We start from the raw sequence: 15338 nt of genomic DNA, 5'->3' as shown, positions 1-15338 counted from the left end.
ATGCACACTCTTTTCCAAATGGATCAAACTCACTTAACAACTTATTGTAGTATGATTCCTACCTAAAGTTCATGATTTAGAGTTATTTCTAGTAAAAAGAATGTTTATTTATCATAAGGTTGTACTGTGTATGTATCTAAACATTAATTTTCTGCATAATTTTGGTATTACGAGTATTTTTTATGATACTGAGGAGATATAGAACTGAACAAACAGCACCAAAGAAATTAAAAGGTTATATTCCAAAAATGTTGATGATTGTAAAATAGATTTATAAGAATTGTTACTTTTTTAGTATAGATGAATTTTTCAAGTTCTCTTATTATAAAACAAAAAAGTCATCAGAAAGATAGTCCATGCAAAAGAATTTTTTTATTTCACTCTATTTATTTTTTATTTTAGTACAGGTGATTTAACTCAGGGGCGCTTTTACATTGAGGTATATGCCCAGTTCTCTTTATGGTTTTGTTTTCTTTATTTTTTAAAAATAATTTTAACTTCTAATAATATGGTGATTATTCAACCCAGGATAAGAAGTATGAGAGACACTACAAATTATCTACTAAACATTCATTCTGTCCTTTATTGTTGATAGCAAATCTACCATGTCCAGCCAAAGGCAGGATACTCACTTACCCAATTTTTTTTTTTACAACTAAATGCAGCCAGATGAGAGCGCTCAGACTAATAGGATACAAGCAGAAGTTCTTCATCTATCTTTGTTTTTCCTAATTAAAGGTGCAGATGTAGTGGGCTCTCTTTCTATCTACCACAATCCTAACGTCATTGTGGTAGATAGACACATGACTTTATTTTGTTTATTTATTTTTATATAGTGCTGAGAATCGAACCCAGTGCCTCACACATGCTAGGCAAGTGCTCTGCCACTGAGCCACAACCCCAGCCCTTTATGTTTATTTTGAGACAGGGTCTCGATAATTTGCTGAGGATCTCATAAGTTGCAAAGGCTGGCATCAAATTTGCAATCCTCTTATCTCAGCTTCCCAAGTCCCTGGGATAACAGGCATGTGCCACCACACATGGCATTTTTTATTTCACCTTAAAAATATGTTTAGGAAGGTCTTCTCTGTACTGGCAGCAGCTCTCTTGCCATGTCTCATGACCCCATGAAAATGTATGCCTGTTCCAAAATCCTCTCCACCTACTCCTTGGTCAGGAGCATCTCTTTGCTGCTGAGCCAATCACTATCTGCAGTGATGCTGAACAGACCAGAGACGGTGACATCTGAGAAACCCTTCTCTAAAGCTTTTCTCCTACCCCATTCTGGGCTTTGCCCTTTCAGGGGCCATAGGGCTCTTTTGCCAGATAGTGGCCTTTCTCATTCTCTTTGCCATGTGAAAGAGCAGTATCCATCTTGCTTTCTTCCTATCTGCCCTATATGTTCCTTTTCCTATATCTCCAAAGGCACCCTGGGAAAGTGGTTGGCTCAGGGTATGACAGAAGAAAAACAAATAAATACTGTATAAATAAGAAAATATTAGGAAGCCAAAGGCAGTAGCACATGCCTGTAATTTCAAAACCTGGGAAGCTGTGGCAGAAGGATCACAAATTTAAGGCCAGCTTCCACAACTTAGCAAGATCCTGACTCAAAATAAAAAAAGAGCTGGGGCTATAGCTCAGCACGAAGGCACCCCTGGGGTCAATCACTAATACCAAAAAAAAAAAAAAAAGAAAAAAGAAAGAAACTAAGTTTTGTTTTGGGGCTAGGAATATAGATCATTAGCAAAGCATTTGCTTAGCATACACAGGCCCTGAGTTCAATTACCAGCACTGCAAAAAAATAAAATTCTAATTCTCAGTAGAGTCAAATTCTTCTCTTTTTTTCTTTTTGGCAGTGTTGGGAATTGAAAAGGTGACAGAGTCTAGTGCATTCGAAGCAAGTGCTCCACCACTGAGCCACAGTCCCACTCTCTCAATACAACACAATGAATTCTAAAAAGGAGAGGATGCACTTACCAATTCAGGAGTCTTTTCAGATGGATGAAACATTGTCTTAATAAAAAGAATAACAGCTAATCCTGATGTACTCTGAATAGTCTGTAATAGGTCATCTATTTGGCAAAAGAAAAGGCAACATGTTTTAAATGACAGAATTTCCAGTGCCATGCAAAAAGCAAACACTGTAGGGTCAATCCTGGGTAAAGCTTCTAGTTTGACCACTTCTTAGATGAGTAAGTCTTAGACAAGTTATTGAACCTCCCAGGAACTCAGCCTTCTCTTCTGTAAAATGGGAAAATATAACCTCTGACACATTTTCATAAGGTTTAAAAAGATAAATGAAGAGGGTTTATATACTCAATAAATGTTGATTCCTTTCTCTCTAGAACATCTACTCTTTCTCTCCACCTACAGGCTCCCAGCATGCCTCATAGAGGTACCACCTGTCCCCTCACATCCACCAATGCCTCTGAATCCCAACCCACATGCATACACTATTTCTCAAAGAAATTTCAGGGCTTGTGCAAAAATATCTATATCCATGCTAATCACAAACTTTACTATGACTGGTATTGTACCCTAAGCAACCAAACAATTTTACCTGGATATCTTCTTGTTATTTTATCTTTATTAACTTCTAACAATATGGTGATTATTCGACCAAGGGTAAGAAGTATGAGAGACACTACAAATTATCTACTAAACATTCATTCTGTCCTTTATTGTTAATAGCAAATCTAACATGTCCAGCCAAAGGTAGGATACTCACCCAATTTTTTTTTTTTACAACTAAATGCAGCCAGATGAGAGGGCTCAGACTAATAGGATACAAGCAGAAGTTCTTCAGCTATCTTTGTTTTTCCTAATTAAAGGTACAGATGTAGGGGCTCTCTTTCTTCCTGCCTTGAACACAGACATGATGTCTGGAGCTACAGTAGTCACAGCAAACATAAGGCAACAAACAACATGGGTGAAAGCCGACATGCCAGAGAAGGAAGATAGAAAACATTTGCGTCCTAGTGTGCCTAGCACAGTTCTGGATCAATTGCTACTGAACTTCTTGTTGTAAGGGAAGGAAGAGGAGGCACATTTGCTTAAGTTTCTTAAGTTCAGTTTCCATTACTTGCTGCTAAACACTGTATATCAACATGAAGCTTTAAAATCCTGGAAAATAGCTTCTTTCCTTAATAGCCTCTTACAGCCTGGTTTTTGGTTTCTGTAATGTTAGCAATTGTTGATGCTTAATAATGCCTACATCAAATCACTGGGAGTTTCAAACTGATGATATTCAATCACTTCATTTCTTTTTTTAATTTATTAGATGAATCTTTTTTTTAAAATGGGAATTAAACCCAAGAGCATTCTGCCTCTGTGCTACATCCCTAGCCTTTTCTTATTTCTTGAAATAGGGTCTTGCTAAGTTGCCTAGTCTGGCCTTGAACTTGCAATCCTGCTGACTCAGCCTCTTGAGCAGCTGGAATTACAGACCTGCACCACCAGTCCCAGCTGTTAAAGGACTTTTATAAAAAGAAATTTACAGGTCTGGGGATGTAGCTCAGTGGTAGAACACTAACCAAGCATGCATGAGGACCTAGGTTCAATCCCCAGCACCATAAGCAAATAAATAGAAATTTCCTCTCATCTATTTGGTATCCTAGTAGCATAGTTCCTATGGACAGAAGTAACATGTAAGATACACGAAGGAGTACTGATGAGGCCCACAATCAACAACAACTGTCACCATCTGAAAATAGCTCTTGCTGCTAAAGAGAAATGTAAGTGTTGTTCTCATCTTTATAAACTTCCCTCAAAATTTGGAAATTTCTTCTATAAAAAATTTTCTTTTGCTACTTAAAGTCTATAGTTTTTCAACACTAAGATTGTTAGGTTTTCTTCTTTGTATACAATACACACACACTTATAAAAGTCCTTCAACATTAACCCTTGCTGAATTGGTACATTTGATAGAAAAAGTCATTAAAAACATATAATCCAGGACTTTTCTCCCACTTTGAGAGGGTGGAAAAGAAGTTCCACATCTCAGTAAAATGTATTGCAGACCATTTTTAGGAAGAATGGACTGACACTCAATTAGAACCATAATTTGTTTGCTGTTACACTTACCATCACTTAAGAATTTGGTGAAAATATTCAGCAAGTCACACATACTTTGCCATATGGGAGAACTGGAAGCCTTCCAGAGATTACCCTGGAAAGTCTGTGCTTTCTGTATTAACATCATTGAAGCTCTAATGCCTACCAACAAGTCATTCATCAACTGTGTTTGAACAATATGATTTCCAGCAAATTTTCTACAAAGAAGAAAAGACATTATTTAAAAAGGAAATTCAAATATGTGTTACCATTTTTATACCTCTCCAAAATAAACACTCCTCAAAGGGCCAAAATTAATTTTAGATTATGCTAGATAAGCCTCTATCTTCCAAACATTCCAATTTTGTAAACTTTCAACACTCTTACATCAACAGGCACCTCTTTCTTAGCCAATGACTAACCTCACTTCCTATTTTAGGGAAAAGGTAAGAAATCAAGAAAAAAATTCAATAATTAATAACACAACTTAAACTTGAATACTCCTTCAACCTTGATACCCTTTTTTGAACTGGCTTCCAACATGCTAGGCTCTCTTAGATTTCCTACATCGCTTCTTAAACACTAGAACCAGTCTACCTTTTTCTCCATATTTGTTTTTGGGGGTTTATTTGGTTTGTTTTGCTTTGATGGTGCTGGGGATTAAACCCAGGATTTCATGCCTGCTAAATAGGCACTCTACCACTTAGCAATGTTCTCAGCCTCTCCCTCTCTTTTTATGCCAAAGTTTGGGTATCTACTAACAATACCCAGACTTTCATTGATTTAGATCTCTTTAATTCCAGATTCATTCACTAACTTCCTATTCAATATCTTCACTTGACTATCTCAAAATATGTGAACTTATCTTTAACTCCTGCTCCATCTGCTGGAATCTCTATCTACAAACACACTGCAATCATTTTCCCTTCCTCCCTTCATTCCATCTATCAGAAAATTCTGTTGGTTCTACCTTCAAAAAATATCTAGAATCTGATGGCCTCCACTGTTACCAACTTGGCATAAAATTGCTCCTCCTCCCCCCTAAGATTCCTGCAATAGCTTCCAATCAATCTCTCAATTTCTGTTCTTGCCCTTCCCAGGCTTTTTTTTCCTGGTATTACTGAGGATTGACCCAGGGCCTTGCACATGCTAGGCAACAGCGCTACCTCTGAGCTATACCCTATCCCCCAGTCTATTTTCAACACAGAAGAACATAGAGTAATCCTATTAAATAATAAGGCAGGCTGGGGTTGTGGCTCAGTGGTAGAACACACACCTAGCATGTGTGAGGCCCTGGGTTTGATCCTCAGCATCACATAAAAATAAATAAATAAAATAAAGCTATTGTGCCCAAGTATAACTAAAAAATAAATATTAAAAAAATCATAAGACAAGCTAGGCATGGTGGCACATGCCTACAATGTTTTGTAGTCCCAGCCACTCAGAAGCCTGAGGCAGGAGGATCACAAATTCAAGGCTAGCCTCAGCAACTCAGTAAAGCCCTAAGCAACTTAGCAAGAACCTGTCCCAAAATAACAAATAAAAAGAGGTAGGGATATAGCTGAATGATAAAGCCCCCCTGGAGTCAATCCCCATTATCAAATAAGAAAGAAAAAAAAAAGTAAGTAAGTAAAAAAAAAAAAAAAAAAAAAAAAAAAAACACTTGGGGGCCAGGGTTGTGGCTAAGTGGTAGAGCGCTTGCTTAGCATGTGTGAGGCACTGAGTTTGATCCCTGGCACCACATAAAAATAAAAAAATAAAATAAAATAAAAGGTATTGTGTCCATCTACAACTAAAATTTTAAAAAACTGACCGTTCCTCAAAACATTAAACACAGAATTATCATATGATCCAGCTATTCTACAGAGACTCAAACATGAACACCAGTGTTTAGAGCAGCATTATTCACAATAGCCAAAAGGAGGAGAAAGTCCAAATGTCCATCATGATATGGATGAATAAACAAAATGTGGCATATAGATAGAGAGACTATTTGTAAATAGGAATAAATTTCAGATACATACTACTGCAGAGATGACTCTTAACAACATTTTTAAGTAAAATAAGCATATTACAAAAAGACAAATATGATTCTCTTTATATGAGTACCTAAAACAGGTAAATTCAAAAAGCTACAAAAAGTAGAATAGAAGCTACTAGTTACTAGGGGCGGTGGAGAAGGAACTCTCTTTTGGATACATTGAATTTGAGGTACCTGTAAAATATCCAACTTGAGATGTCCAGAAATAAGCCTACCACCCAGAGAAGAGAACTTAGAGTGATAATTTGGGAATCCTGAATATATAGATGGTAGATAATACCAAAAAAATAAAAGAATGATTCTAAGCAGTCAGAACAAATAAAATAAAAAGAACTGAACCCATATTTAAGAGAAGAGCTGATGAAGAAGAGTCTAAAAAGAGACAGAGAAGGAGCTTCTAGTGTGGCAGAAGGAGACATCAAGTTGAAGATGGCATACAGGTATTACTTCTGTTCCCTTCCAGAACCTTCCTAAACCAATAGTCATAGGCTTTAAGACATGAAGACATAAATACATAAGGGCAGCAAACAAGACAATCACCATACTTTAAAAGTATGGTGATTCTGAGCCTAAAAGGCTCAGATTGTGGACACTAAGCATTCCTTGAATTGGAGATAAATGCAAAGCTGAAAACAGGAAGACTGGCTACAAGCCTACTTGAGAACTCTGCATCACATTCCCTTGCCAACAGACAACTGGTTTACCTTTAGAGAATATAAACTGTCAAGTGTCTGGGAAAAAAAAAAAAACAGCACACACAATGTCATATTGCAGACAGGAAAATTGTGTAAATGCATGCACAATAGATGCCTACAGCCAAGACCTCAACTTTCTGCCCTCATTCAGCAACCAGAATATTAAGACAGTGATCTGATAATTCTTTTATAGTGAATCTACCACTAGATCAAAAAAAGACCTAAAGATAGTGACATAAAGGGTTCCATCAAGATACAGCCCAGCCAGACCAGCCTAGAATAAAACTTGCAATCAACTCCATTCATATGCACAGAGATGCAAATCAATTTTCAGTGCCCTATTTTTAAATATGAATACCCAAAAGATCACTAGACTTCTGACAGGAAAGTTCCTAGCAGGAAATATAGTGACCAAACCCAGCAAACAGAAAAAAAGCAACTTACAAAAAATAAAAGCATGTAAATATAAGAATACTTGAAGCAAACAAACAAAAAACAACCATCATTAATATCATCAGAGAAATAACATAGGAAACTTCGCCCCATGAAATAAGAACAGTAAATTATGAAAAAGGATCAAAGGTAGGAGAAGGGCTCTTCTCTTTCACATTTATTCTCATAATAATTTGACTTTTAAAATTAAATATCAATGGGCTGGGGATGTGGCTCAAGCGGTAGCACGCTCACCTGTCATGCATGAGGCCCAGGTTCGATCCTCAGCACCACATACAAACAAAGATGTTGTGTCCGCCGAAAACTAAAAAATAAATATTAAAAATTCTCTCTCTCTCTCTCTCTCTCTCTCTCTCTCTCTCTCTCTTTCTAAAACAAAATAAATAAAATTTTTTAAAAATTAAATATCAAATCTCTATAGAATAAATTTAAATAATCAGGTCTAACATTAAGGGAGAAGGACACATTCTGAGAACTTTTGAAAATTTTCTTTGTACAGAGAGAATGTACAACTATAACCATGCACGCATACACACCACAAGCATGTAAATACATAGCACTTGCCTATTTTCTTCTAGGATTTCAATTAAACTCTTCCACAGGAAATGAAGTACTGAAACAAAAAGAATATAATGACAATACAGAACTTAAAATTGGGAATTTTAACTTCAGTACAAGAACATATTTTAAATCGGTTTTCTAAAATATCATAATAGAGAAGCAAAGATTTTAAAAAGAGCATGATGTACTTTAGTGATTTTTTCCTATTGCCAAAAAACTTAAAAGCACCAGTTCCAAAATGATACATAAGCAACAAAATACCCTAAGAACAAAATAAAATAATAGCACTTACCATTTTTAAGAAGATTATTAATACTTGCTTTACCTATCAGGGGAAAAATTTAATATTAGTAAGGAATTTCACTAAACTTAACATCATTAAAAAATAATGACATGACAGGTTATTATCCAGAAAAAGTATTAGAAAAGTGCTGGCTTACCCAAATTAAAATTCTCCATACAGGAAGATATATTGTCAATTACTTTCCTATATGAGTATAGATCAGTAGTATTCAATTCTTCTTGAAGACGAGAAGTAAAACTGTGTACAGCCTCAGTTAGAAAAAATTTAGGTAGGCCATTTAGTGAGCTAGAAAAAGAATCAAATATTAAAAATCTGACAACTTCGTACTGCCAATATGTGGGGAAGGAGGATAATCATCCGAATGTAGAAATACTGAACTAAACCCTCAAAGTATAGCCAGAAAATTATAACTTCATATCACCATCACTGGAATTCCCTGGTCTATCATTTCTCTTCTGGTTTCCCTGGCTCCATATTGCTTCTCTCACATCTCCTATACCATTCTCAACAGAAAAGCCAGAGTGATAATTCTAAAATGCCATGTGACAGTCCTCCCTCAGTATCCACAGGGATTTGGTTCCAAGATCCCACACAAATACCAAATGTGAGGATGCTCAAGTCTCTTATATAAAATGGCATAGTATTTACATACAATCTGTGTACATCCTCCCATATATTTACATCATCTCTAGATTTCTTAAATACCCAATAAAATGTATATGCTATGTAAATAGTTAGTATTCTGTATTGTTTAGGAATGGTAACAAGGAAAATGTCTATACATGTGTAGCACAAAGCAATTTTTTGAATATTTTGATCTATGGTTGGCTGAATGAAAAACCCACACATATGCAGAGCTGACCTGCCTAAAAGCCTTCAACAACTTCAAAACACATGCATACAAACACAGTTTTCAATGACCTTATACAATCTGCACCATCCACTATTAGCTCTCCAACCTTACCTCCTTGTTCACTTAGCTCTAGTTACATGGCCTTCTGACAACCCTGGCCTCTGACAACCTAACAGTCTTTACTCTTATTATTTCTTCCACCCAGAACATTCTTCTCTCAAATACCCAATAACCAAAAATCACCTTATCACATAGAGCAAAGTTATGTGAAATGGCCACTGTATTTTACACTGAAATTACTACCCCACCTTTGATGTTCTTTCCCCCATCCCTTAGCTCCCATGCCATCTAATATCCTATACGTTGTTTATTTTGTCTATTTTCTATCTTCCCCTTGTAATACAACCCCATTCTAGATTATTTGATTCATTATATCTCCAATTCCTAGAACGTTGTTTAAAACATAGTAGGTAGTTGATAAAACTTTACTGAATGGATAAATTAAACTTATGTCAATTTTACCTCAATTAATCTAAATCAAGGTGTTGGGGCTGGGGCTTAGCGGTAGTGCGCTCGCCTGGCATGTGTAAGGCACTGAGTTCAATTCTCAGCACCACATATAAATAAATAAAATAAAGGTCTATCAACAACTATATTTAAAAAAAATCTAAATCAAAACCAATAGGCTTTTTTTTGATTGATTGAATAGCTTTTCTGGAAGAAAAAAATTCAAAAATTGGAATATTCTGAAAAAGAAAGTCAGTAGAGAGGTAACATACAATTACATAACTAAACCACATTATAGAACTACAATAAATAAGACTATGATGTGCTATATCAATGAACATGTCCAAGTCTAAAATCAATAAAACTCTTGTTTATGTAAGCATATATAACACAACAACGTAGCATCCCTAATATGTGAGGAAAGACAAGAATATTCAAGAGTTTGGTGATTAGTGACTTTTATATGAAAAAGAAATCTAAGTTGAACCTCTACCTCACATTATACTCAGGACTTAATTCCAGATGAATTTTAAAGCTGAACAAAAAAAATAATAATTATAAGACAAGTAAATAATTCTCTAATAATCTTGTATTAGAAGGCTGGGAATACAGGTCAGTAGAGAGTGCTTGCCTAGGATGATTCATCATCATCATCATCATCATCTTAGAGAAAACATATAAGTAAGGCATGAAGCTCAGGAATCTATACAAAGAAAAGTATTAATAATGTTGATAACAAAATATTTCTTTAATTTTCATTAAAAGATAACATTAAGAAAACTTAAAACAAGAAAAAGAAATATATATGGCATATAATCTACTCATAGTTCTTACAAATGAAAAAAATTATAAGATATACAAAAGTTATGTAATGATTAAAAAGACAAACTTCACACATTACAAAATGTTCGACTACATGAGCATCTGAGAAATGCAAATTATACAAGAGAGTATTTATCACCCTTAGATTTTAAAGATTTAAAGAATGATATTAACCAGTGCTAGAGAGCTATGAAGAAACAGGCACTCATTCACTGTTGATGGAAGTACAAACTGGCATAACTTTTGGGGAGTACAATTTAATAATAGCTATAAAAATTTCAACATGAATAACTTTTGGTCTTAAAAATTCTATTTCTAGGAATTCTCTCATGTATACACATACATGATTATGAACAAGATTAAAAATATTAGCCAGGCACAGTGGCACAAGCCTGTAATCCCAGAGACTTGGTAGGCTGAGGCAGGAGGATCATGACTTCAAAGCCAGCCTCAGCAACTGAGCAAGGCCCTAAGCAACTCAGACCACATTTCTAAATGAAATACAAAAAAAAAGGCTAGTGATGTGGCTCAGTGGTTAAGCATCCCTGGGTTCAACCCCTGGTGCCCACCCACCAAAAAAAATACTATTGCAAAATTGTTGAAATAAGGAAAGCTGAAAATGAACCAAATATCCATCAATGGAAAAGTGATTAAATAAATCAGGAAATACATTTCTAATATATCCATAATATGGAATATATCTGTAGCTCTTAGAATAAAGACTGTTGGCGGGAATGTAAAATGTTGCATTATAGGAAACAAGAGGACAGCTCCTCAAAAACTATAAACAATTACCATATGATCCAGCAAGCCCACTTCTGAGTATATCCAAAAGAACAAAAAGCAAAATTTCAAAGAGATATTTGAGTATTTATGTCCATAGACACATTAAACAGTCACCAAAAGGTAGAAGCAGCCAAACGTCCATCAATGGATGAATGAACAAAATGAGGCATATACATATAAACAAATATATTTAATCCATAAGGAAGGAAATTCTATTATATGCTATAACATGGATGAATCTTGAGGACATTATGTTTAATGAGATAAGTCAGTCACAAAAAGAAAAATACAAATGTTCCATTTACATGAAGTACCTAAAGTAACCAAATTCCTAAGAACATTCAGTAGAATGGTGGTTGCCAGAAGCTGGGGAAGAAATGGGGAGTTGCTTAATGAGCACAAAGTTTCAGTGTTACAAGATGAAAAGGTTCTGGAGATTTGGTGAGCAGTAGCATGGATTCACTTCACAATACTGAACTGTACACTTAGAAATGGTTAAGAAAGTAAATTTTAAGTTATATGCTTTTTAACCGCAGTTAAAAAAAAAAAAAAAAAAAAAAAAAAACTAACCTAGCTGGGCACAGCAGCACAACATGTAATCCCAGCAACTCAGGAAACTAAATAAAGCAGTTCAATGGCAGCTTGGGCAAATAAGTGAGACCCTATCTCAAAATTTGAAAAAAAAAAGGCAGGGAGAGCAAATGAGGATGTAGCTCAGCAATATAGCACACCTGGGCTCAATTCCCATTATTAAAAAATAAAAAGGACTATACTGAGATGGAAATATCTCTAAGATGCTGTTTAGTTTAAATACAAACTCTAGAGCATTATGTAGAATATAACCTCACTTATATAAAAAGTAAAAACTAAAACACAACACACATGTGCTAAATATAAAGAAAAAGTCTAGAAAGATGGATACCAAAATGTTAAGTGATAACCCTTTACTAAGGAAAAGGCGATAGGACAGAAATGGTGAAATATAAGCCTAGTTTTTTGTGTATTTCTATACTGCTTGACATTTTTAAATCAAGCATATTGTTCTGCATTGCTGGATTATCCACATTTAAACAGCTGAGACAAATAGAGAAAAAAGTAGCAACAAGTGGACTGAACCAAGAGTCAGCAAACTATCACCCAGACCAAAGCAGCAGTCTGTTCGTTAAGGTCTGTGACCTAAAAAGAAACTGAGATAGAACAAGAGAGAGAGAAGAGAGATTGTATGAATGAAATTTTTAGTGATATTTTTTGTTTTATTAGAACAGGAAAGGAACTTTGGTTACTTTTTTTAATACTTTTTAGTTGTAGTTGGACACAACTACCTTTATTTATTTATTTTTAAGTGGTGCTGAGGCTCAAATCCAGGACTTCACACATGCTAGGCGAGGGCTCTACCACTGAGCTACAACCCCAGCCCTGGTTACTTTTTATAATACCCAACTTCCCTTCCTTTTTGTCCTTACCTTGCCAATACTTTCTTCAAGGGATTCTTCAGATTCAAAGAAAAATAAATGCCTGCTAAAATATCCAAACAACTTTGAACAGTGGGATCACACAGGCCATTTTTATCTAACTTCTCCAGTAGAGGCACAATCTATAATCCAAAAAAATTCAAAGTCATTTTTTCTAATATCAACTATAACAAAGTAATATGGTTGGTTACAAATACTCTTTTAAATCTCAATTATACTGATTGTACTGTGGAATGTTTTCCATATTGTACTGATTTAAAATATCTATTTTTAGTATTTATTAACCTTTTCAATATATGCTCCTAAATCCCTTTTCCTACTCCAGACCTACCTCTTTAAGACTTACAGACCTATTAAAGGCTTAAGGTAGAGAAAATTTGCAGCATTCTTAAAATTATGGTAGTATCGGTAATCTATTTAATTTCTTTCCAAAGAAATATTATGTAAGCTCAAGTGGTAAACTCAAATAGTAACTGAAATACTAATGAGGGTAATCTTTATATTTTAACTTTTAAATGTGGCTGCTGAAAAATTTTGAGGATTCAAATCTACAGAAATTGTTTTAATATTACTAAAAAGGTAAGTAATTTCCTATCCTATCTATATAGCTCTAATTATAATAGAAGTCTGAATATGACTTCTATTACTGCTATGAATAAATACTATATAAAAAAACAGAAGAGATTTTTTTAATCGTATTCTTTAGTTGATATTGAATAATTTGATATTATTCAATAAGTTGACATTGAATAATTTAAGCCAAAAGCTGTCAGTTAATTTTAAAAATCTATAATAGCATAACCTTCAGGATACACTCATGAGTAATAATTCGGCCTTACCTGTTTAATATAATGGATTTGTGACACTCCATCTGTGAGTTGCACACAATGTAACAGCAAAGAAGCTAGATTTTTCCCTTCCCCATCAGCAAAAGCTACATAACAAATGCAAAGAAAAGTCAATGATTTAACAATATGTAGATGAGTTTCCCTTTGTTATGAATTCTATAAATCTTTAAAACCAAAAAAGCAAGTAGACCTTAGTATGAAGTCAAAATTCAAGAAAACCATTTTTACATCTAAAACTGGACATAAGAAACATGAAAAATTAAATAGAATTTGAAAATTATGTGCTATGGGGTCGCAAGGATTAAGACACTCTACTTGCAAACTGGTTGAAAAAAATGTATTTAGTAAATGAACTTTGAAATCACCTACATCTCAAAATTTCAAGGTCCTGATGACGAACTGTCAATGCAGCAACGTGCATTTCTCTCTTCTTCTTTACACCCATTTTAAATAGAATTAACAGCAGTTACTGTAAGAAAAAAGGAGTGTTAAGGCCTTGTTCACAGGAGGGCTTCTCAATCTCAACACTACTGACATTTTGGGTGGGATAATTCTTCATTGAGGAATGCTGTCCCCTACACTGCAGGATGTTTAGAGTTTCTTTGGCCTCTACCCAGTAGATGCCAGGAGTACCATCCTCTCAACAAGTTGTGATAACCAAGAAGACTCCCAATATTGGCAGCTGTCCCCTGGGGAGCAAAATGCCCAAGCAGAGAAAAACTGATTTACGGGTTTCTTCCTTGAAACCTAAGATTTTTTTAAGCTCAATAAGAGTTTATTATTTCCTAAAGTTACTTTTACCCATTATAAGCCAGTTTCTGTATTTTATTTTTTATTTATTTATTTTTTTTAGAGAGTGAGAGAGGAGAGAGAGAGAGAGAGAGAGAGAGAGAGAGAGAGAGAGAATTTTTAATATTTATTTTTTAGTTCTCGGCGTACACAACATCTTTGTTGGTATGTGGTGCTGAGGATCGAACCCGGGCCGCACGCATGCCAGGTGAGAACGCTACCACTTGAGCCACATCCCCAGCCCCAGTTTCTGTATTTTAAAATACACCAACTTTCATTATACTAAAAACTAGAGAAACCATCAGTAGGTGCACAACTTCATAGTAATTGTTTAAAATGTTTTATTGATGAGGACTGATAGTATGGAGTACCTTGTTGTTTAAAAACAAGTATATTTAAGTACTCACACATAAAACAAACAAAAATTTCTTGAAATATTTGTTACTCTACAAGAGCTCTTAACTTTTCTGTATTTACATTTATGTTTAATTATGATAAAATACACAAAACAAAATTTATCATCTGATCCATTTTTAAGGGGGGTGTGTTTAAAATGTGTTGTTCCAGGCCCACTAAAATAATTATGTAACTCTTAAAGATTTCCAACCCTTTTTTTGTTCTGAACAAACCATTTGAAAATAAGGATCAAAAATTGTGACTCTATCACCCACACAAAGGGAGGTGGGCTAGGAGTCAAACATAATAAACATATATGTTAGGAGGTAGTGACTGCTATGGGGAAAAAAATTGGAGAACAAAAGATGAGCGTGGAGGGGAGATTTGTTGCCATTTTTAATAGGGTGATCAAGTAGGCAACATTGAATAAAGACTCACAAGTGATGTAGACACTTGGGGGAGGAGAAAGCTTTTCATATAGAGGGAAGAGCCAGAGGAAAACTCCTGGGGCAGGAGCTTGCCTGTTGGAAGACCAGCAAGGAAGCTAGGATGGCCAGAGCCAAGTGAGCAAAAGATAAGTAGTACAAAGTGAGACAGGGTGTTCTGATTATGTAAAGCCTTCAGATTACTATAAGGACTTTGATTTTCACCATTAAGTGAAACGAAGAACCATTTTGAGCAGGAAAGTAATAGGATCTAGTTTACATTTCAAAATAATCACTGGGCTGCTTTGCTGAGAAGAGACCTTAGTGGATGGA

General features: G+C 35.0%; 2 pseudogenes; one reads left to right on the top strand and one right to left on the bottom strand.

Moving 5' to 3' along the window:
* The window catches only part of LOC144252282 (tRNA (32-2'-O)-methyltransferase regulator THADA-like), a 36056-nt pseudogene extending 22216 nt beyond the window's left edge, over positions 1-13840 (bottom strand).
* Positions 1134-1359, top strand: LOC144252266 (ATP synthase F(0) complex subunit C2, mitochondrial pseudogene; annotated as a pseudogene).
* Positions 13841-15338: the final 1498 nt, after the last annotated feature.

The sequence above is a fragment of the Urocitellus parryii genome, unplaced genomic scaffold (assembly GCF_045843805.1).
Source record: "Urocitellus parryii isolate mUroPar1 unplaced genomic scaffold, mUroPar1.hap1 Scaffold_40, whole genome shotgun sequence".
Classification (NCBI taxonomy): Eukaryota; Metazoa; Chordata; class Mammalia; order Rodentia; family Sciuridae; genus Urocitellus; species Urocitellus parryii.
Note: the sequence above shows the minus strand (reverse complement) of the source record. Positions and strands in the feature narration are given on the sequence as shown.